Raw genomic sequence first — 25749 nt, forward strand, 5'->3', positions numbered from 1 at the left:
GCACTCAGTGCGGCTGCCAGCTATAAAAGCTAGCCAGCGAATAAAGCTTATAGTAAGTGCAAGTGCATTTGTTTAGAAATTGGGTCGTATTAAACCTCCAACAAAATTTCACTACAGGTATTTTTTAAAATTCCGGGTGGAAAACCCAGCCAGTGCTGCCACAAGTTGCCGCCAAAGGCGCATCTTATTGATTCGGCCAATTTACTGGAGGATTTACCACCTCAAGAAGGCCAAAATCAAATCTCGGGCCCAATCGTCAGGTATGGTTTTTTTGAGACACACATGTCGCCATATCTGTAATTAATTTGAATGCCCAATTATCAGGTTGGCCCGCGAGGAATGATTTGGAGAGATTAGTGGCCTGTAGTACCTCTGTCTACTATCTACCTGTCTACGGGTCATGTAGTGCCGGCCCAGAAGTGCAGTTTCACTTGGAGCGGATCAGATTGCAATTTAATTCAATTACATAACCTGCCCCGATGCCCATCATGCCGCGCATCCGTACACCAGCCGAGTTTTAAGGGGTGCGCGTATCCGCCTAGGAGGTTCCCGAGTGGAATATCGCTGCCGCAGATTTAAAGATTTATACCCGTTTATTTTGTAAAAGCGCCGCGTGTGTGAACGGCCTTAACCTAGCATGGCACACTAGCCAACCGTGTTTAACCTTAATGAAGATAAAAACTCTCTTTCGTAATGGATCAGTTCTAACCCTGTTTTATAACCAACACGTTTTGAGAAACCGAATTTAAGAATTAATGTGAAAAGAAAATCAATGAAATCAAAGATATGTAAACCATAAAGCAAACAATAATTTTTCGTAAAGCATCAAGTGGCAACGCCATGTATAGCGATAGTTATATTTAACAAATTAAAAGAAATTAACAAGTCGATCGGGTCAAAAGAGATAATGCACGCCGAGAAGCATTAATTTAATTTAAGAGCTAGATTTTTGTTATTGTAAAGTATTCAAGGAAGTACGATGAATTAGGTACGGGCTACAAGTTTAGTTTAAATCGTACGCGCGCCTAAGAGATATGAGAGAAATGTTTATTTGCCCTTTAAATTCTACATGACGAGAAAAATCGCTACCCTTTAGATTACAGCCAACCCATCCCGTCCGGAGATCGATCTTCAACGTTGGAGGAAATGCCGTGAGTCACACTAACTAATCATATATATATATATTTTTATTCACATTTCTCGCCGATCAGTAAAGTGAACGAAACTTGTTTAAACATAAACCCCGAACTAAAAACAGTTAATTAATTGAAATACCTTGAGTTATTTGCATTCTCTTTGAATTAATTTGCGATTTTCAAAAGAAGTTGAATAAATTACGATCGCCTACTATTAAATCTTAGTCTCTAATTGCCTGAGTACATGAATTGATAAATTTAGAAAGTTCCTTGAAGAAGTTTCTAGAGAGAAAAATATTACAGGCAAGCTAGTTCTATCGAAAACTATTTCATTAAGCTTAAATTTATATTTAGTAAAATACATTGTTATATCATGAATATTATCTTCCTATGACCTATTTTTTTTTAAATACCCTATGTTCTTTTTATAAATATTAAATATGACTTGTACCGATATCCACGGAAAATTAATTAGCTTTTCGAACGGAAATAAAACCATGGATCTCTAAATAACACGGAACTGAACTAAGCTGATGATTTCTTGATCGTAGGGTATCAAAGGGGTCACCGAAGCCATGCTTTAAGGTGGTGATCATAGGTTGGGAGGGCCATAGGCGACCACAATACCATCCGTTGATTCGCATAGCTAACTTTCCCCGAAACTTTTCTGTCCCTATAATACTTATTCCTGAATTTATTTATCGTTCTCTTCCGGTTTCAGTTTACTATTCTCTCTTGTCGCTAGCACGCTTATTTCTGATCTTAGTGATAATAATGTGTAGTCAGTACGCGAATCTGTAGGCGCAAGACCTCCACCCCCAAAGCCGACGAGCGAGTGCCGGACCCTAATAGCGTGCCCCGCAACTGCAGATTCCCGATTTCATGCAACCGTTACACGCTACACCTCCCTTCGTGCATTTTAGAGGGATTGAACATAAACATCGATACTTAAAACCAGGGATAACAAACATAACTTATCCAGGGTTAAAACTACTTTGGCCATGATTATACTAGGAGTAATGGCTTACATGGCGAATTTTAATCTCGCTTTGCTGCTTGCATATCTCCCTTTAGCTGAGTAACGGGTATCTGAAAGTCGAGGTACTCGACTATAGCGTTCCTTGTTAAAAGTATGGTGATTAGCAATGAAAATTGGGTCACTTACGACAACATAAGGCGCAAAGGGTCGTGGTAGGGAATCATCCACTGAGCTGCTCTCCTATAGCCAAACGCTCAATTCGGATCTGTACTGCTGTACAGGACGAATTGTCTTCCATCAGGCCAACGCCTGGCCACACACATATTTGATGACGCGCCAGAAGCTCCGGGAGTTTGGATGGGACGTTATTTTGCATCCACCGTATAGTCCGGATCTCGCTCCAAGTGCTTACCACCTTTTTTTGTCCATGGCGAATGAGTTACCAACGAAACTTTCAAACTCTGCCATTGACGTTATTTGTAAGCTCTTCAATGGAATCATAACTCTCGGCTACTATCCGAAAACCCCGGAAAATACCAAACAATTCCGTCTTCCTACAGACCAATTTGTTTATTATCGTTCCAAAGTTGTTCCAAAAATGCCTTCTTACTCGCATAACACCATATATAGGAGCACGCAATGTTATTCCTGCTCATCAATTTGGCTTTCGTCAAAACCATGGAACAATCGAACAAGTTAACAGAACAACATCAGAAATAAGCACAGCCTTTGAGCATCGGGAATACAGCAGCGCAATGTTCCTCGATGTATCTCAATCCATCGATCGAGTATGGCTAGATGGCCTCGCGCACATAATCAAAACACACTTGCCTGATTACACTCACAAGCTTATTGAGTCGTATCTATACAACAGAACCTTCGCAGTAAGGTGCAATACAACAACATCCGACGACTACATTATCAAAGCTGGAGTCCCGCAAGGAAGCGCGCCAGGGCCTACTCTGTTCCTCCTATACACAGCGGATATTCCCACGAACGAGCAGCTAACAACATCTACGTTCGCTGACGACACCGCAATTTTAAGTCGCTCGAGGTGCCCAGGCCGAGCCACAACTCTCTACAACTCACTCTCAAGCCCATCTGTAAACACATACCGTTTACTCTCAACAGACAAACATGCCCTCCACTATTATTGAATAATACGCAGATTCCCCAAGTCAACGATGTAACGTATCTCGGCGTCCGCCTTGACAGACGACTAACCTGGAGAAGACACATCGAACGCAAGAAAGTACCTCTAAAACTAAAGGCCAGCAGCTTCCACTGGATTCTTAACGCTCGTTCGCCCACTGCGTCTGGACTACAAGGTTTTACTCTACAACTCCAATCTCAAGCCCATCTGGACATATGGCTCCCAGCTATGGGGGAACGCCAGCAGAAGCAACATAGACATTATACAGCGCGTTCAATCGAAAATCCTGCGAACTATCACTGGGGCACCATGGTATGTTCGCAACCAAAACATCCACAGGGACCGAAGCATTCTTACCGTAAAAGATGAAATAGACAAACAAACTGACTGTGAACTAGATTAATTAGTCTAAGATTTGAAACACTTATTGTTAGTATCCAAAGGGAAAAGATTCAATAAATAAATAGCAAAGCATTTAAAAAAAAAAAAAATATGGTGGGACGAGAGAGTTTTGGGTGTGCTTTCAGTGTCGATCTCGAGGAAGCCTGCAGTCAGAAGATATTCAAGACGAAATATGAGCTAAGAGATCATTGTGGTTGAAGGTACATTTTCTCAATGGAAAACCAGCGGAATCTAGAGCACTTTGTAGCTCGCGAACAATGAGCCTAGCGCCCTCTGCGGAGTCAGCTCTCATATGTACATGTGATTGCGAATGACGTTGCTCGACTCGAATCGCCAGGAATGGCTTCAGGAAGGACTTCTCTCATGTGAGATTCTCTTTGGTTTTCAGATCTGTCCCTTCTTAGACGTTGCTCGGTTCTTAGAATCTGGAATGACCTAAGAAAACTTTCCTCACAGGTCAAATCGGATGCCTTTACCACTTTTACTGGCAGATCCTCCACCTCCCAAAACTTGGTGAGAAGTTTATACAAACGAGTGGGAAAGTCGCGTGGAACAGGCGGAATTCCGATTTTGCCTTGGAGCACGGGTCCTGTTAGGATCCACCCAAAAATGGGTTCTTGACCGAGGAGGGAGCCAAAAATGTTCGGCCGGGTGCCGCCAAAGAGATCGGATGGGAATACATCGGCCTCGTCCAGAATATCAATCTGTGCGCTCTCGTAAAACTTTAGATCTAGTAACTGTTGCGGAATCAAACAATATGGAAGGATTCCAGCTATTTGCGCAAGAGCATAGGCAGTCGTGTTTACTTGCAAGCTAGGCCTATTCGGAAAACGGATGGTAAGCTGACAGAGCTTAGTTAATTTGAGCAGCTGCTCAGAATCTAACACGGCACTAGCTTTAAAATTGGACCTCGGGTACATATGTCAATTAGAGCCGTGCCCAGCAAGACGGATCTATGGACTGTAGAGTCCGTGGGACCCGTAGCGGTGGCAACTGGTGAATTTGGTCTTAATTTGAGTCTGAATTTGAAGGCGCTGGGATGAGTTGCCTCTGCGGTGTAGGGTGTGATAGCGGCCGCGCCACGTAAAGCAACATGAGTGCTTTCGCAATCAGCAGCTCAGACATAGCTGCTTTCTTTTTATATATGCCGATCGCTCGTCGACCGTCATCTGGAGAAATCGTGCATATGTGCGGACAGGATGGTTTTTCTTCTTGCCAATATCACATCCTTTACGTTTGGGTGCTACTCTTCTCTCGTAAGAATTTATTCTTCGAGACGCTGCACTGGAGGCGGATGCTTTCGTCATATATGGCTTCTAAGGTCCGATGTTCATCTTTTGCCACGTCGGAATATCCGCCTTTTTGTGTAGGGACTGTTCCCACAAGGATAGCGTGAGCTTAGGGAGTTTGGAAGAGATCATGTACACCAAGAGGCAATGCCAATTTTCGATTTGAGTCCTGGACTTTTCTAAAAACAAAAGGCAACCCTGGATGGTGTTTTTAAGCTCACGGATATTTAAAAGTATCAATAATTGGCTATTTACTTACAATCGCTTGCTTTCGACACGCTCAGTTAGGTTAGCTCAGGTTGAGCGAAAGCCATCGTTGGTAGGGGTAATGTGAATTTTGTGCATCGCAACTTGTTTTTGCATTTAGATGAAAAAGTTTTTGACCGGCGTCGGCCTTGGATTACTTTTAAAAATGGATCCCTAAACAGATCCCTAAAAGTCGGCCAACGCAGATAATCTCCGGTGAAAACATCGGTATCGCACGAAGGCAGCTGACAGCCAAAGGAAATGTAGGTCTGGGTGGGAAACAGCTTGCACTTGGGGATATTGGGCTGTTATATCCGCGTTCTGAGCAACACATTTTTCGTAAACGAAACCTTCAGCGATTATGTCTCCAATATGCACAACTTGCATTTCAAACTAAAGCATAAAATCGATGAAGATGAATTTGTTGAGCTTTTGAAAGACAACATGAACTCCCGGATGGGCGGCTTGTTGCTAACATCGCCATTAACTTCGTTAGCGGAGTTCAAAAAGGAGGGTCTCCGTGTGGATCGCTGGTTAAAAAATACTGCGAAAAACATGCCCAGCACTACAAAGCTTTTCTAGTAGTACACAAGTTCTTACACCTTATAAACATATAAATCAAACCATTTCTAAAAAATATGCTTTAATCGATCGTCAGTTGGATCAAAAGAGGAAACATTAAAACACAGATTCCATGCACCAAGTTTAAGAAAGATAATAATGTACAGAATATCCTTTAACATAAAGCAACAGCAGTGAAGATATCAGCCCGGACAGCTCAGCCAATAAAACATGAGACTCTTGATCACAGGAGTGGGTCGAAGCCACACGTGAATGGGCGCCTAAAAAGGAGAAGAAACACGGAACAGACAACGATGGTCGTACGCAGATTCCTTTTGCGAAGTCATTCCATGCGGTCCGCATCGATCACTTCGAGCCTGTTACGTACGCCCTCCACATAGAAAGATTCACATAGAGAAACAACGACGAATCTTTAGCCAGGGGGAGGGGTGCATGTGACTAACCAGACTCATACTGGTAAAGGCAGAAGAAAAAGCAATTCGGCAATTCTCGGGTGTCGCATGGCCAGAACAACGGCCACTATCGACCTATTGGTAACCATACTCCGGTAGCTGGCAAAGCCGGCAACAGCCGGCCGTTGACTCCCAAGATAGCAGATATCAAGAAACAGTAATTCTAGGTGGGAACACCTAGTTCATCCGATCCATACCCGCAGCCAAGTAAAAGCTCTAGTCTGGTATAAAAGACCTTAGACAAATAGAGAAAGGGAGAGAATCCATTTGGGTGTCTTGCTGACGGAAGCCGGCAGCTTCGAGGGAAGGCGACTTTCCCTGGGGCAGTCGTCCATGGAGTCTTCTGCCACCAGGTCCAGCCACCAGGACCAGCCACCATATCCAACCATCTTTGAGGAGAACACAATTGCAGCTCGAAATAATCTTGTGTCGAACCAGCGCCGCTATTGCCATCAAAGAACGTGGAGAAGATCAACAATAAGGACGACATCCGACATACTGCGATGTTTGTGGACGCAGTATCCGTGATCTCCATGCTCCTGAAATTTGTTCAGCTGTAGGAACCATCCGTTCAGAGCGTAGCGACCAATAGCATACGTCGGAGAAAGTAGTGATGCAATATAAATGTGTTCATCGAGCCAACCAAAGCTAAAGTGAACTCATGCATAACCAAGGACCAATATCCTCAAATAATACAATTGGATAACAAGTGAAAATCAAGCATTCAAACATGCACTGAAATATATTTAAACCAACCGAATCAATAGACAAAGTGCGAATCATGATAAACAATTAGGGAGGACGAATCTCTCCACCAGCCGTTGAAAAAGTCGCATGCCTCTAGCATAATATATATATATTTTGTGTTTAAGTAAATTGATATACTTAAGAACAGCCGTATTTTGGTGCACGTATATTTATATATATATATCCCAAAGCCCAGGATCCGCAGCGTCGAGATCTCATCGCCCAGGATTTAAAGAGGGGGTAAGTTTGTCGGGACACGGTTCCTTTCTTATAAACATACATATATAAATATTCGTGCAGTATCCTACAGTTTTATAGACTACTATAAACTTTTTCAGCGGCGAGTATCAGCCTTGTAATTGTATGACAATTGCAAGAGCCCTCTGAGCGACGTTTGCAGTCGTGAATAGTCAGCATTTTGCTGATGTGTGCACCTTCACAGGTGGTCAAATCGATACTCTCCGCTAATACAATAATTGTTAATTAATTTAATCCCTATATGAGTTAACCAATATTATGTTATTCAACACCGGCACCCGCCGACATAAATATTATTTAATAAATTTATAATGTGAAAAAGAATTGAAAACCATGGTGTGCAAGAACTATAACAAAGGGGGGTGTGCTGACGCGAGGAGTGAAGTAGGTCAAGAACAATGACATAACATTCGACGGACAACCTTGACAATAGGGGATCGTATTGCGTGGCCCGCGACGATCCATTGGCACACGAATGTGTGAAGGGGAGGGAATATGGCCAAAACACAGCCCGATCGTATTGCGATCAAGCGACAGCTAAGCTTGTTGGGCAGTGTGGACTGATGACTGACGACTATTATTATTTTTCCAGGCACTTTTAATATTTATTCTCGTTATGTTGGAGAGGAGAGAGGCTTACCAAGATCCCACGACCCAAATACGACGTAGCTTATGCCGGCAAATGGTGCCTGAACATCGGACGCCTCTCCCTCGGCCCAAGTCCTTGTCAGGACTCGGGCACTAATATGCCCACGTAACACACACTTACCTGATTACACCCACAAGCTTCTTGAGTCGTATCTATACAACAGGACCTTCGCAGTAAGGTGCAATACAACAACATCCGACGACTACATTATCAAAGCTGGAGTCCCGCAAGGAAGCGCGCTAGGGCCTACTCTGTTCCTCCTATACACAGCGTTCGCTGACGACACCGCAATTTTAAGGCGCTCGAGGTGCCCAGGCCGAACCACAAAACAGCTAACAAACCACCTCTCCGTAGTAGAGAGGGAGCTATCTGATTGGCGGATTAAAGTAAATGAACAAAAACGTAAACACATAATGTTTACTCTCAACAGGCAAACATGCCTTCCACTATCATTGAATATTACGCAGATTCCCCAAGTCAGCGATGTAACGTATCTCGCCGTCCACCTTGACAGACCACTAACCTGGACAAAGCACATCGAAAGCAATAAGTTCACCTAAAACTAAAAGCCAGCACCTTCCACTTGATTCTTAATGCTCGTTCGCCCCTGCGTCTGGACTACAAGGTTTTGTTCTACAACTCCACTCTCAAGGTCACCTGGAAATATGGTTCCAAGCTATGGGGGCATTCTTACCGTAAAAGATGAAATAGACAAACAAAAAGCGTCCTACAATGAAAAACCCTCTGTGCACCCCATCGCTTCGCAAGAGGCTTGACTTTCGGGCCCCCTTTAGCACAATATCAGTCATATGACGGTTAGTTAGTTAGTTAGAAATCACGAAACTAGTCTTCGGCATTGATAGAGTGCAGACGATTTTCCGGCTTCGGGCAATCATTATAAAGATGACTCCAATGACTAGCAGTAAGTATAATGTTCCGAAATTAGTTGTTGGAAGCTTCTTCAAATATATTATAAAAACGTTGGTCGTCGATTGCTTTCACATTGAGTTTGTGTAGGCTTAGGTCCTCGATGTTCTCTGCGATATTAACAACAACAAGGCTGATCCTATTATGAAGAAAGTTTTAGAATTAAGAATTCAGAATTTCTTCCTGAGATATTATAAATGATGGTACAACTTTTAATTTTGATAATAAAATGCTTTGTTCGATATTGATAACATAGTTAGATATAACATCGACATTCATACTTATTCTAGTGATATTTTGAAAACCGTGTATATATTTGGTTTTAGTAATGATTGTTTTGAAGATAGTGTTCTTATAATTATTTAAAAAATTGTTAATAATTTGTTGTTCATTAATATGAAATCCAGATTTAATGTCGTTGTTAAAAAACATTTGCCTGTTAGCCTTATTCATGAGTTTCCTCTCATTATCCGCTATTGTTTTGAAATTATTTATTTTATTTATTTATTGGCCATCTGTCTCGTCTGAGTTTCCTTTTACTACTTGTGACGCCCACAATTTTTATACTAGATAAAAAATTTTAGCTGAAATGTAGTCAATACCTAGCGATTGATCCAAAAAAAAATTTGGCACGCCCACTATAACGCCCATAACGCTTAAATTTGTCTACCGCCCACATAACCATATATTGTAATCAAGGGTAGGTGGCGCATTTCAGTCTCGCTTTGCTGCTTGCACATCTCCTTTTCCCATTGGTCCCTTTAGCTGAGTAACAGGTATCTGATAGTCGAGGTACTCGACTATAGCGGTGTTCCTTGTTATTACTACAATACTTACATTTTTTATTTTCCCAGCCGGCGGGAGCGGAGTTAAATAATGTATTGTACTTGGGGATAGTAAATCTTCTTGCGCTGCGAAAGTTTGTCTTAGCAGGGTGACACACCCACTCTAATGCCCACAAATCGCCCAAAACTGTGGTGCCCACAGTTTTCATACTAGAAACTAAATTTTAACTGAAACGTATTAGTCCCGTCCGCACCTCTCGATTAATCCAAAAAAAAAGTTTGCAACGTCTACTCGAGTCTCGAGTAGGTGGCGCGTTACAATCTCGCTTCGGTCTCTTTAGCTGAGTAACGGGTATCTGATAGGCGAGGTACTCGACTATAACGATCTTTCTTGTTTTTTAGCAGCCAACGAGAAATAAAATTCTCTCGACTTATCCATGGGATTTTAATCAGCAGTCCAGTTCGTCGTTACATATCGACGATAGGCGCGTAGCCTGAGGTGTACTCGGCTACCTCGAATTAGCTAGGGTATGCAGCCTAGTTAGCTAAAGAAAGCGTTCGAACGACATTGCCAGATGCAATTTGGTTACCTCGAGCTGAGAGCTTTAAGCCTCAACTTGGGGTTAATACACGCCTTCAGTTCTGCAGTAGGGACGCGGTGACTTGGCTCAAGGCAAAAAGCTTTTTTGTCTTTTTTTTTGTGCCTAAATGGCTGTGCCGCTGTTGACGTCAGCAGAGAAGTCGGCGCAGCGTAGAAGACTGCCTACGAAAACGATCGTGCAACAAAGAAAGGCAGATAATCGGAGGTTCCCTCTCTTTCTTTGTCTTATAATCTGCCTGCACTCGGCGCTCTCAAAGACAAATTTCGGCCGGTCCGTTATTTCGTTTGCGTCTCTTCGTTATGTTCGGCTAGCGACTAATGTTTCGGAGGAAAAAATTTCGTGGCGCAGCGACATGTGAATGCCCTAATATTTTAGGAGCATTATTGTATATAAAAGAAAACAACTAATATTGTTTTATAAAAGTAAATTATTTGATTATAGCAAAATTAAGTAAATCGAATTTACTTTTAATGTTATGCTTACGTATTATACATTAATATTACAATATAATTTTTTAGTTAAGTTATAGAAATTTAGTTTGTTAAAATTTATTTAAATATTTAAAACATTTTAATAGTACCATTTTTAAAGAATTCATTTTGTATTTTTTACTCAAAAAAGTAAAAATTATGTATTATTTTCGCTGAAGAAAGGGTATAGGCGCAGTGGCACGCGCCAACAGCGAAGAGAAGTTAAAAGAAATCATGTAAAGGGGTGAGAGGAATACTTGGTTCATTCTGTTTGAGTTATTGAAAGGGAATCAAGCCATTTAAATTGTGCGCAGCAGATTTACTTCTTTCGTTTTTTAAAGTGAAAATAATAAAGTCAGGTAAGTGTTACATTAAGTTGAAGATGTTGTGCATTGATCTAGTTTAAAGTATTAAGGTATTCAATGGGTTCCGTTAGCCGAAAGTGGATGATGAAATGTTTTGCGCCAATAAAAATTCTGCAAAGGTTTCACCCTTTGCTCACCCACAGCTCTAAAAGGTAAATATGCGAATAAAGAAATAAAACGCATTTTTTAAACACACGACCATACATTTTATCAGGAGCGTTGGCCAAGGATTCGGAGGACCGGGACAAAGGCTTAAGGAAGGCGATGACCAATGTAAAAAGCAAAAAAATCTGATTTTCACAAGTGATTTCACTTGGGACGTGTCACCGGTACGTGACAGGCCATACGAAAAATGAGTATAAGAAACAAGTAAAATCCCGTGGGACTTCGAAAAATTTTCATTTGAAATTTCACTTGTGAAAATGGGGACATCATATACAATATTCTATATGGAGCGTCACTTGTTCTTCACTTGTGCAAGATGACATGTCCCACGGGATTCACAAGTGATTCACAAGTGAAACTTTTTTTTTTGGAACTGAAGGGACTACTTTTAACAAGGAAGAACGCTATAGTATATACCTAAATATATATAGTATATATTATACCTCAACTATCAGATACCGGTTACTCACCTAAAGGGACCAAAGGGAAGCTCAAAGAAACGGATGGCCAAAAAAAGTTGCGCCCACCATTTAACGAAATTGAGGTTTTACTCGATGGGTCCAACACAACTTGTAACTCTGTGGTGCTACTATCAGGTCTGAGGACACATCGATGCGAAATATAATAGCGATGTTCAGAAGTGAGGTACTCTTTCATAAATTCTTGATACATGACATGTAACTCGAGATTCTTTGCGAGTTAGCGCTTCAACGCAAGAAATCTGTGGAAATCCTAAGCCGTTTGGATCCATTTTAAATGGCAGCTTCACCGTAAAACGGTCTGACGAAAGCCTGTGTATGGTTTGCTTAAAGTTTCGCTCGCAAGCTGAAGAAGCCTTCGAAATCTCTGGGACTTGTTCCAATGCCCAAAAACATTTCACTAGAGAATCGAGATAACCAATATTATCATTGACACTGCACACCTGAGCTCTATTTGATGTATGCTGCTTATATTTTCCCGAAACAATCCATCCCAGTAACATTTTTTGGATTGAGAGATGTTGGTAACCCAGCTTTATTTGGCCTACGCTCATTAGTTCGAAAAAGGATTCTGCTCCAACAAGTAAGTAACCTTTTGCGGGCTTGTAGAAATGAGGAACATTTCTAGATGTCGCCGTTCAACTTCAAATTTCTCCCTGAGATTGTTCGCGTTTTTATCCCTGTCATATAGGCCGCTCGGGAGTCATGGTCCCTGCCTTGGGTAAGAAACGATGTGGTGCAACCGTTTGATTCCGATATACTCGAGTTCGCTGCCACTTCGCAACTTCTCGTCCCAGTTTCTCAGGTCCTGCAATGCGAACTGCGCTATCATGGTATTGACTATTCTATTTGCTCGTTCTGCCGTATTCTCTTGTGGTGTGTAGGGTGCGGTGAATTGCTGTCTAATACCCATCTCAGCCAGAAAACTTTTGGAAATGCGGCTCGGAAACTGCACTCCGTTGCCCAATAAGACCACCTTTGGGACCCCATACCTTGCGATTATGAGCTCTCTAAGCGCTTTTTTGAATGTTTTTAAGCGTTTGGCTCGAATAGGAGATTCTTTTTTCCCTTTTCGGTGTCCTGAGTCAGCATTGCTCCGATGCCGTAGTCGCCGGCGTCTGTTTGCAGGATGAAAGTTCTACTGAAGTTAGGCTTCGGATACAGGCTTGCTTCCTTAAGACGCCGGAATACTTCTCTAAGGTCTCTCTTTTCTTCTTCTAGCGTGTCATCCTGGTAAGCGAATGCGTGAGGTGGGTACCGTGAGGTGGGTGCCTGGTACCGTGAACGCTGTGTATTGCCTGCTATTTTCGTCCAGTGGGATCTGCCAGTATCCATCCTTCAGGTCCAAACTGCTGATGTACCGCGCTTCCCTTAGTTGGTCCAGGATGTAGTTTATGCGGGGCATTGGGTAGGCATTGTATTGCCTGCTATCCATCCTTCAGGTCCAAACTGCTGATGTACCGCGCTTCCCTTAGTTGGTCCAGGATGTAGTTTATGCGGGGCATTGGGTAGGCATCCTTAACTGACTTCGCGTTGATCTGCCAGAAGTCGACACACAGTCTCCACTTGCCTGTCTTCTTTTTCACCATCACGATGGGGGAGCTGTATGGGCTCTTTGAATGCTCTATGAACCCCATTTGGAGAAGCTCGTCCACCTTTCCGTTGATTTCCCCTTGAATTTTCGGGTTCTTGGGGTAGTACCTCTGCTTGATTGGCTTGTCATCCTTCAATTTGAGCTGGTGTTCTGCCATATTCGATATTCCCGTCATTGTGCTGAAGTCGGCCAGAACCGCTGTAGTATCGTCCAACTCCGTTTACTTGTTGAACGACTGCTACTGATAGCTTCTCCTCGAGCCATCCATTGTTTCGGTTCCTGGCTGGTATTATAATCTCGTGTCCAGCACACCTTATCTCGGTTCCGACTTGTTTCAGGAAGTTACATCCCAGCACCAACGGATCCACTACTCCGGATAAAATCAACAGGGTCTTGGTCACTTGTTTGTTGCCGAATTTGACCTCCAGCTCGAGCTGCGCATTAATTCCGCCGCATCTTCCGTCTGCCAACCTAACTTGCCGTCTCGTCCTTGTAATCATTCCTAGAGCAGCAATATTGTCCGCCATTTCTTCGCTAACGAAGCTTGCCGTTGCTCCGGTGTCGATTGTGGCTTTGTTGCTGCGCCTCGATTAGCTTGCCCGTTTGGGAGGTAGCACTGTGCGATCCCCGCTCGCCTCTCTGTGGCTGAGATCGCTGGCCACTTCCCGATCGTTGGCAGCAATCGACGCTCCTGACAACAACCTTGCCGCAAATCCAGCAAAATATCAGCCGCTGGTTTCGACATCTAGCCCAGTATCCGTTCCAGCCGCATTTCCGACAGGCCTCCTGCGTGTCTATGATATGGGTGGCGTCTTGTGGCCTCTGTGTGTTGCTTGGTGGCCTCCACAAGGTATTGTTTGGCTGCCTCTGTTGCTGTGGGGGTGGTGTCCATTGGCCTCCGCGTGGTGCGCCTGTTACCTGCTGTCGTCTGGCTTGGTGTGGTGGTGACCATTGGTCATTTCCTCGTGTGTCCTGGATATCTGTCTCCTCGCATCTTTTGCATGTTACCTGCGTTTGTGACGCCTACTTGGTCTTTGAAAACCTGTTCTCCTGTGCAAAATCTTCCCGTTCCTTTTCAAGTTCTTCGTACTCATCGGCTAGGATCATTAGCGTATCCAGGTCCGACACTTTGTATGCTCTTAAGAAAATCCGTAGGCTTGGGGTGCAGTTCTCTTAATGACCCTTAAAGTCTCTTTCGTAGAATAGCTAGGTGGCCTCACCAACGTCTGCATGTCGATCATGTAATCCTTGAACGACTCGCTGAAGCCCTGCTTCCGTTGCCGGACCTGATCCGCCAGCCTGGTGAAGAAATCTCTCGGCAGAAAATAGTTTGGTTCCCTTAGACGCCGGAACACTTATCTCAGGGTTTCCTTGTGTTCTTCTAGTGTGTCCGATCACTATTATGTCATCTTGGTAAGCGAACGCGTGAGGTGGAATTTCGGGGCCAATTTCATGGTTAAAACCCGCTGAAAGGTTGCAGACGCAGAGTGGAGACCAAACGGCATCACCCTCCACTGGAACATACCTTTGCTTGGTACTGTGAAAGCCGTGTATTGTTTGCTGATTTCTTCCAGTGGGATTTGCTACTACCCATCCTTCAGGTCCAAGCTGCTGATGCACTGCGCTTCCCTCAGTTGGTCGAAAATATAACTTATTCGGGGCATTGGGTAGGCCTCCTTTACAGACTTGGCGTTGATCTGTCTAAGGTCGACGCACAGCCTCCACTTGACTGTCCTCTTTTTCACCATCACGATGGAGGAGCGGAATGGGCTCTTTGAATGCTCAATTGTACAAATTGTACAGTTTTTTATGTACTCCTAGAGTTTTTTGGTCAAATTTGGCCAATAGTATAGTCTGCTAACGTGCTTGTAATTTTCGGACAGCTCCTTGTATGCTCTACAATGAGTTTCTTCGATTATTAATGCTCTGTCTTCAGCGTTTTCTACATCTTGGACGAATATTTTTGTATATGGGAATTTATTCGTGAAATTTTTTTAAGTGGATTTTAAATTGTGTATAAGTACAGTGAACATCTATTGTTATGTTAGGAGGGATACATTCCCTTAAGATTGCTTCCAAATTTTCCAGGTTATCAAATTGTATTATATGTCTGGTATTTCCAGATATATTGACCGTCTCATGTATTGTATACCGCCCGGTTGCTATTAGCAATTGTTGGTTAAACTGGTTTAAGGGTTTGGGGGTTTCTTGTATAACATTCTCAAAACTACTCTCTGCTGAGTGTTTTGATCTGAGACCGACTCTTTGCTGTCAGTTAGGTTGTTAATTTGTATTCTTGATAAGGCCTCAGCGACTGCATTGGTAGATCCTGAATCCTAATGAATACCATCTTTTCGTTTCAATGTTTTTATTTTTTTGGAATTTTGCTAATTTTTAAATGCCTAAACTATTGCTTAAAGTTTTTTCTTATTGGTTGGTAGCTAAATCGGAAACATCGGTCGTCAAAGTGAATTTTTTACTATAATCTGGTTGTACCAATTTGATTTGTGCAATTAAATTATCTTTGAGCTCGTTGAAAGCTATTACTATTATGAATCGTCCAACAGTATTGTAGTCTAACGTGACATTTTTTTGGATACTTTACCATTTCGACCTTCCAAATACTTTGTTAGGGGTTTTGCAATTTTTGCGCAATTTTGTACATATTTTCTGTAATAGCCGGTAAGGCCTAGGAACCGGAAATTTGGAATTGGAAATTTTAAAATTGTAGATCTAGACATGTCCGTCTGTCCGTCTGTCTGCCTGTCCGTATGAACGATAAGATCTCGGAAACTATATGAGCTAGGATATTGGGATTTGGCATGCGGATTTCTGAGCTTCTTGCGCAGAGCAAGATGCCACGCCCACTCTAACGCCCACAAACCGCCCATAAACTTCAAAAAGTCATTGGTATGAACGCGGCTATCTCGGAAACTATCAAAGATAGAGAATTGGGATTCATATTTAAATATCGTATGTATGTATGTACGCACCGCAAATTTGTTACGCGAATATGCCACGCCCACTTTAACGCCCACAAACCGCCAACAAACTTCAAAACATCGTAAGTTTGAGCGCGGATATCTCGGAAACTATCAAAGATAGAGAATTAGGATCTCATATTTAGATTCCGTAGCCATTTACGCAGCGCAGGTTGTTATGCGAATATGCCACGCCCACTCTAACGCACACAAACCGCCCAAACCTGTGGCGTCCGCAATTGTCATCCTAAAAAAAATGTTAACTGAAATGTATTAGTCTCGTCAAGACCTATCGAATGATCCAAAAAAAGTTTGCTACGCCCACTCTAACGTCCATAACGTTTAAATCTGCCTACCGCCCACATATCCTATATTGGGATCGGGGATAGGTGGCGCATTTCAATCTCGCTTTGCTGCTTGCATATCTCCATTTCCCGACGGTCCCTTTAGCTGAGTAACGGGTATCTGATAGTCGAGGTACTCGACTGTAGCGTTCTTGCAATTAAATTGTCTTTGAGCTCTTACTGCTGAATCGTTTTACTTGACACTTTTCTGGATACTTTACCATTTTGACCTTCCAAATACATTTTTAGAGGTTTGGAAATATATATTTTCTTTAATAGCCGGTAAGGCCTAGGAAGCTTCCAGCCCGCGAATGATTTTTGGAATTGGGTATTTTAAATATGTAGATATTTTTCGGGTCAAATTTGATTACATTGTGAGAAACAACGTAACCCAGAAATGTGGTTTCCAATTTGAAGAACTTGAATTTTTCAATTGAAATTTTCATATTTACGTTCAGCAATATATTAATTATGACGGTTAAGTCCTTGTAGTGTTCTTCTTCTATTGTCTTAGAAAATATAATAATGTCATCCATATAAACATGACATGTTTACCTACTTGTTCTCTCAAAATATCATCCATTGCACGTTGGAATATTCTGGGAGCGTTTGTTAGCCCAAATGGCATTCTCAAGAATTCATATTTTCCAATATTTATAGAAAATGAAGTTTTTTTATGAGAATCTGGTGAAACCCAGACTCCAAGTCGATCGTGGAAAAGTGTTTAGCTTTCCCAAGGTTTGACAAAATCACCGAACGATCTTGCATTAGATATCTGTCCTAAATGGAGTTTTTATTAAGTTTGTTTATAGTCTATAACTATCTTCGAGTGCTCTTTATTGATAATATTTATTATCTAATTTTCCAAATCCATTCTTTGATTTGGAATTGATTCACTCATATTGTTTGCTTCATTGTTGTCGGATAGTTTAACGACGGCATGTTCAGGACTTTTGAATCCCAAACTTGTAGTTTTGTCGGATAGTTCAACGATGGCGTGTTCAGGAATTTGTAATCCTAAACTCGTTTCACTTTGATTTGCCTCTTCAGACTCAATTCTGATTTGGGCCTATTCATCAAAGTATTTTTGTAGAATAACTTCCTTTAATGGAATAATGATTTTTTCTTCGGATAAGGACAGTACATAAAAGAGCTGCCATCGTCATAAATCAATTTTTCTTCTTTGCCCCCATATCTCATTACTTTTTCTATGTCAATTACAGCTCCAATTTTTATACCCGTTACTCGTAGAATTAAAGCGTATACTAGATTCGTCGGAAAGTATGTAACAGGGAGAAGGAAGCGTTTCCGAGCCCATCAAGTATATATTTTCTTGATCAGGATCACTAGCCGAGTCGATTTAGCCATGTCCGTCTGGCCGTATGAACGCTGAGATCTCGGAAACTATAAGATTGGGATTTGGCAGCGCAAGTTTGTCTCAGCAAGGTTCCACGCCCACTCTAATGGCCACAAGCCGCCCAAAACTGTGGCTCCTACAGTTTTGAAGCTAGAATACAAATTTTAACTGAAATGTTTTGGTCTCGTCAATACCTATCGATTGATCCAAAAAAAATTTGCCAGGCCCACTCTAATGCCCATAACCCTTAAATCTGTATTCCGCCGGTAGGTGGCGCATTTTAATCTCGATTTGCTGCTTGCATATCTCTATTTAGCTGAGTAACGGGTATCTGATAGTCGAGGTACTCGACTATAGCGTTCTTCCTTGTTTTTGTTCTTTTCCTTCTCTTTGTTTCCTTTTCTTTCACTTTACACGTGTTTATACACGTGTTTAGATTCGTCGGAAAGTATGTAACAGGCAGAAAGAAGCGTTTCCGACCCCATAAAGTATATATATTCTTGATCAGGATCACTAGCCGAGTCGATCTAGCCATGTCCGTCTGTCCGGATGAACGCTGAGATCTCGGAAACTATGAGAGCTAGGCTATTGAGATTAGGCGTACAGATTCCTGAGCTTCTTACGCAGCGCAAGTTTGTTTCAGTAGACTGCCACGCCCACTCTAACGCCCACAAACCGCCCAAAACTGTAACTCCTACAGTTTTGATGCTAGATAGAAAATTTTAACTGAAATGTATTAGTCTTGTCAATACCTATTGTGAACAGCGCCTAATATAGTATATACCAAACCTTCAATATTAGTGTAGAATAAGTCCTTTTTTATAATGTTACCAGACTCTACAAATGTAAAGTAGTCGAGACAGAGTCGTACTCAAGAGCAGAACGTGTGCAGAACTCTTATAGTTATAATTTCTATATGTAACCTTATATCCAACACAACTATCCTAAAATAAACCTACACCACTCGAAAAGCTACCCTTCTCAGTTCAGAAGTGGGATCAGTGTGGTTGGATATGTGTGAAGCGGAGGAGTTGTGCCAAGAACTCTAAGAAAGCAGCAAGAATCGTCGGCGTGGAAAGTTTGCAATGGGATGTGTTCCCAGGTCTATGTGACAGCTTAAATTGCAAATTACGGATGTGTTCCAGTTCTACGTGGCAGGCGGATTCAAGGAAAGCAGATCGGGAATCTTAGTGAACCCGTGGAGTCAAGCACATCAGTTAGATCAGGATTCTTAGTGAGCCTGTGGCCGCAGAAGTCTCAAGAGCAGCAGAAGTCTCAAGAGAAGCAAAAGCACATACACACAAAGCGGTTGTGAGTATTTGTGAATTTTACAAGTCGATGCAAGTCAGAATTTTCTAGAAGCCGGAGCACATACATGCATACAAGAAGTTTGTGTGTATTGGTCAAGTGAGAAAGCAGATGCAGAACTTTGTGAGGTACATATAGTTGTCTCGCTCGCAAAGAGGACTGTAACCTAGTCGCTAAAACAACATTAAAATGCCAAAGATAGCAGGTCTTAAAGGCGACGTATTAAGATTCTTGCTGAGATCTAGAAACGTGCCAGTTTCGGGCACCAGAGCCGAATTGGTTAAAAGACTAATAGAGTTTGAACAATCGGAGGACGTAGAACTGCCAGCAGCAGTGGGTATCAACATGCAGCAAGAAGAAACGATGTCAGCACAGTCAGCAGCAATTTCACAATTGCAAAACGAGATGAAGGAACTAAAGGACATGTTAGCTCAATTAGTTACCGTTCAAATGGGAAACGCAGCACCAGCACATGCTGGAAATCAGCAACAGCACCAAATAATCGATTTGGATATCAACGAGATTTACAACGAGAGCATTCCTGTACAGGCTACGAACAACGTTAGGCAAGCTTCAGTCAAGGAAATTGCCAACACCTTGCCACAATTTGATCCCAACGACGACAACGCCATTTCAGTCAATCAGTTCATCGATCGTGTCAACAAAGTGGTTGATGCCTACCAGTGGGACGAGAAGTTCCTGTTACTCGCCATTTATACAAAGCTAAAAGGTCCAGCCAAGATGTGGCTAGATTCATCACCCATTCTACACACTACGTGGAAAAACTTCGCCGAAGCTATACAGGATGAGTTCGGAGCAAATCCAGACGAAGCAGAAGTGCATTTCAACATGGCCAATGCAACCAGGCGACCAAAGGAGACGGTAAAGGAGTACTGTTTCAGGATGTCAGCCATTGGGGTGCGCTACAAGCTCAGCGAGGCAGCGATCATCAGATATGTTCGGGCAGGTCTACAGCATCGTGAATTGCAAAACAGTATTGCAGCAATTCATTTCGCCACAATGAAACAGCTTCGTGATGCAGCCGAATCGTATTTCGTTAATCGATGTCGGCCAAATACGAGCAAGAAAGAGTATTCACCGAAAGCCAGCAACTTCGAGCAGAAACCAGACAGCGATGTTAAACCACCAAGGACAAAGGAATCCGTTATATGCTACAACTGCGGAGAAAAAGGACACTTTGCCAATTCGTGTCCAAAGGAGAAGAAAAAGTCACGCTGTACCAAATGCAACAAGTTCCACGAGCCAAATGGAAGTTGCCAAGCCATCAATGTCATGCGTGTAGGAGCCGCAAATCAGGACAAACTTTTCACGAGGAAAATCTGCGTACACTCGCACGATTACAGCGCCTTCATCGACACGGGTAGTCAAGCCAGTCTCATCCGACAATCAGTTGCCGAGCAAATTAACGCCAAGCGCCACAAGTGCTCTATGAAGATTAGAGGCATTTGCGGAGGTTCATGTATCCTCACAGAAGCGATGACTGTGGATATGGATATCGATGGGAAGACGATTACAGCGAAAGTGTATATAGCAGACAACGATATATTGCAGGAGGACTTTCTGTTGGGACAGGACGTCATCATCTCCGCTCATCTCGAGCTCAACTTTGAGTCAGGCGATTCTAATCCAATATCGGGAAGCTGCTAGAAAATTTTAAGAACGACAAAGAATGTAAGCAAATGCGCAGCTTACTGGAGAACTTTGCCGATGTTTTCTCGACAGGATTGGAAGGTCAAAGCAGACATCACCGTCGAAAGCAATCAGGTAGTAGCACAAGCCCCATACCGAGTATCCGAGCCAAAGAAAGAAATCGTAAGCAGAATGGTCGACGAGCTGCTAAAGCAGGACATCATCACGTTGTCAACATCAGAGTACGCCAGCCCGGTGGTGCTTATCAAGATGCCGAATGGTAGCGATCGAATGTGCGTCGATTACCGCCGCCTAAACAAGCTGATCAAGAAGGAGAATTTTCCAGTGCCGAACATCGAAGAACGTCTGCAGCAGGCGAAAAGGTTTAAGTACTCTCATCCCTAGACCTCAACAGTGGATACTATCAGATAGAGATAGTCCCAGAGAGCCGAAAGTTTACTGCCTTCATCACCACAGATGGATTATACGAATTCAAACGACTTCCTTTCGGATTGAAGAACGCACCTCCGGTTTTCAATCGACTCATGACAGCGTTACAAAAGAGAGTGCAGAAAGGCGATATGATACACTACATGGACGACATCCTTATTGGCAGTCAAACATTTGATGAGATGTACGAGAAGCTAGAGAGGATCCTGAAAGTTTTAAAGGAGTGCGGATTAACGCTAAACCTGGACAAATGTGAGTTATATAAGCAGTCAATAACATTCCTTGGTCACCAGATACACGCAGAAGGAATCAGTCCTGGAGAAATTAAGACGAACGCCAACAGAATGTTCCCGAAACCAGCCAATGTTACCGATGTGAGAAAGTTTTTGGGTCTCACTGGTTATTTCCGAAAATTCGTTGCTGGATTTGCCATCATTTCAGCGCCATTAAGAATCCTATTGCGCAAGGATCAGCCGTTTTCTTGGAAAGCGCCACAAGAAGAAGCCTTCGACGAATTAAAAAAATGTCTAATATCAAATCCAGTTGTCACCAGCTATCGTCTAGACGCAGAACATGAACTACATACCGATGCCAGCGCCGTTGGTTTAGCCGGAGTTTTGCTACAACGTGAGGAGGACCAGCTGAAACCAATCGCTTATTATAGCCGAGCTACTTCTAAGCCGGAGAAAAATTACCACAGCTACGAACTTGAGGCTCTAGCCGTCGTGGAATCGTTGGAGCGATTCAAATACTACATTTATGGCAAAAAGATAAAGGTTGTCACCGACTGCAATGCCCTAAAGACGTCGATGGAGAAACGAGAACTGATACCCCGGATTGCAAGATGGTGGTTACGCATTCAAGAATTCGACATAGATATCGTTCATCGAGCAGGAACACAGATGAACCACGTAGACGCACTCAGTCGAGCTCCGTTCGAAGATGCTCGAGAGATGGATACCGCAAGTCTGAAAATAGCAAAAACGATAATCGACGAAGAGGACTGGCTATTTTCCATACAACTACAGGACGAGAAAATTGTCGCAAACATGACATTGGAAAAGAAATTTGAGAGCGACGAGTATGTGATCGAGCAAGATCGCTTGTTTCGAAAACATGGCAACAATTTATTATGGGTTGTGCCGAAGCAGTTGAGATTCCACATTTTACATGAATGTCACGATAAGGCCGGACATATGAGCACGGATAAGACTATGACAAGAATTCTAAACTTATTTTGGTTTCCCCGAATGCGAAACTATGTCAAAAGCTACATAAAATCCTGTGTGGGCTGTGCGTTTTATAAAACACCAGGTGGACTTCAGGAAGGTCAGTACCACTACGATGACATTAAGCCGATTCCCTTTTCCACGATACACATGGACCACCTGGGGCCATTTCCGAAGAGTTCCAAGAGAAACGAGCATATTCTTGTGATAGTCGATGCATTCACTCACCAACTAAATACGTCCTAGATGTCCTGCAAGATGTAACCAGCTACCTGGGAATGCCAGATCGAATTGTAACCGATCGTGGTACAGCATTTACATCAAAAGATTTCGAGAAGTACTGCAAGTCAAACAATGTGAAGCACATTTTAAATGCTGTAAGAACACCCAGAGCCAATGGTCACGCAGAGCGCACAAATCGCATCATTTTGTCAATGTTGTTGCCTTCCAATGACATCGATAAGCGTTGGGATGACAATATCCGATCAATCCAGTGGAGCATTAATACCATGGTAAATAGTACTACTAAATGCTCTCCCTTTCAGCTCCTGTATGGGTATGAACCTCGAGATATCCTGAAGAACGCGATAACCAACATCATTCAAAGCCAAGACCAAAAGATGCTAACCGATGCGGAATTGGATCAACTTCGAGCAGATGCTGCGACAACTGTCAACGATAACCGAGCTGCCGCCAAGAAACGCTACGATGCCAACTGTTTACAGCCTTGGAGACCTTGTGCTGGTCGAGAATGAGCCATTCAGTAAAGCACATTTTAAATGCAGTAAGGACACCCAGAGCCAATGGTCACGCAGAGCGCACAAATCGCATCATTTTGTCAATGTTGTTGCCTTCCAATGACATCGATAAACGTTAAGATGACAATATCCGATCAATACAGTGGAGCATTAATACCATGGTAAATAGTACAACTAAATGCTCTCCCTTTCAGCTCCTGTACGGGTATGAACCTCGAGATATCCTGAAGAACGCGATAACCAACATCATTCAAAGCCAAGACCAAAAGATGCTAACCGATGCGGAATTGGATCAACTTAGAGCAGATGCTGCGACAACTGTCAACGATCACCGAGCTGCCGCCAAGAAACGCTACGATGCCAAGCATGCGAAGCCAACTGTTTACAGCCTTGGAGACCTTGTGCTGGTCGAGAATGAGCCATTCAGCACGGGCAAATCACGCAAATTGGAGCCGCGCTACAAAGGACCTTTTATAATCACCAAGGTCCTGCCGAACGACAGATATCTTGTAGAAGATATCCCTCACGCACAACGAAAGCAGAGACACTACAAGTCGGTGTATTCGTCCGACAAGATGAAGCGCTGGTGTGAGCTGCCACCGGAGGAGCCCGATGAAGATGACGACTTTGAAGATGATCCACCCCATGAATCCTGCGAGGACGCAGAGATTTGTCAGGAGAGGCCGACTGTGAACAGCGCCTAATATAGTATATACCAAACCTTCAATATTAGTGTAGAATAAGTCCTTTTTTATAATGTTACCAGACTCTACAAATGTAAAGTAGTCGAGACAGAGTCGTACTCAAGAGCAGAACGTGTACAGAACTCTTATAGTTATAATTTCTATATGTAACCTTATATCCAACACAACTATCCTAAAATAAACCTACACCACTCGAAAAGCTAACCTTCTCACTATCGATTGACCAAAAAAAAATTTTGCTATGTAAATAGTTGCCGGCCGAACTTAGCGGCAAAGAAAAAAGCCCCGCCGGCGCTCAGAGAGCGCAAAGTGCGCCGAGAAATGAGAGCAAGGGAGAGAACAAAGTGCTCGGCTAACTTATTTTAAAGTTTGTTATCTGAGTAACGGGTATCTGATAGTCGAGGTACTCGACTATAGCGTTCTTCCTTGTTTGGTTTTCCTTTCTATTATTCCGAAATATTTCACTCCTCTCACATTTTACCTTTGTTTCGCAACTTCGTTTTTCATTTCTTAACCCAAAAAAAAAATTAACAAAAAAATAAGCACTTAATTGATCATACTACTTATAGTAGTCGGTCTGGGCGAATTGGTTTATGGCTGGATGGGGAAGTATCTTTCCTTCTGGTTGTTTGTTAATTAGAGGCTGCTTGGTGATTTTGCGGCTGTGTGCCAAGCTGGAGACACATCGAGGGAACGAGAAAGAAATTGCATAAGCACTCCCTTAGATCGGCTATACATAAAGTTTGGTATATTTTCCTAACATGGCAGCATGAAATCAAAAAAAATATAACTCCTTTTCGTTTTCAAAATTCCGTTGGTCTGCACGAGGAGGCTTTCCGTTACGGTAAGAAAAAAAAAGATTTCTTTTTTCAAGGCCCCGAAACCTTTTGGAGCTGCTGGACTGTCCTCCTTGACGATCAAAATCGAAAAGAATTTGCCGAGCTCGTGGCTAAGGTATGTTACCCCCAACCGGATGTATTGAGCCGCCAAAGATGGAACCAATCAACTGATTTTTTTCCTATTCTCAAAAGTCAAAACCAGGAATGGCAATTTGCTCTGCTGGGATATTTTTTACATTTTTTCACGCTTTGGGGACTTAAAAAAACTGTTCAGTCTTCGGGGCTGCAGTATTTGGATCGCAACTGGCGTGCTAAGCATGGCGCGAACTACTACTACGCTTAACCAGCGTGGTCGGCGCAAAGGGCTTTGGCCTCCCGGCTGAAATCCGGGAGAGAGGCGGAAAGCAGCTCGCTCTGGTAAGCTGAGCTTAACGGAGCTTAAAACGGAGTGCTGAGTGGCTGGAAATTTTCTATCTCCTGCGAATTGACTTGTGGCTTTCGGTCTGGTCGAATTGGTTTTTGGCTGGATGGGGAAGTATCTTTCCCTGGCTCGGGAAAGATTTCCAACTTAGAAAACGGAGTGCTGAGTGGCTGGAAATTTTCTATCTCCTGCGAATTGACTTGTGGCTTTTGGTCTGGGCGAATTGGTTTATGGCTGGATGGGGAAGTATCTTTCCTTCTGGTTGTTTGTTAATTAGAGGCTGCTTGGTGATTTTGCGGCTGTGTGCCAAGCTGGAGACACATCGAGGGAACGAGAAAGAAATTGCATAAGCACTCCCTTAGATCGGCTATACATAAAGTTTGGTATATTTTCCTAACATGGCAGCATGAAATCAAAAAAAATATAAC

General features: G+C 42.8%; 1 protein-coding gene across 1 annotated transcript in view; it reads right to left on the minus strand.

Annotated features, from left to right (window-relative positions):
* Nucleotides 1–25749, minus strand: part of kl-3 (dynein heavy chain 8, axonemal kl-3) — an 895452-nt gene that overhangs the window by 836657 nt on the left and 33046 nt on the right. The gene's annotated exons all lie outside the window — the stretch shown is intronic.

Source organism: Drosophila suzukii, chromosome Y (assembly GCF_043229965.1).
Source record: "Drosophila suzukii chromosome Y, CBGP_Dsuzu_IsoJpt1.0, whole genome shotgun sequence".
Classification (NCBI taxonomy): Eukaryota; Metazoa; Arthropoda; class Insecta; order Diptera; family Drosophilidae; genus Drosophila; species Drosophila suzukii.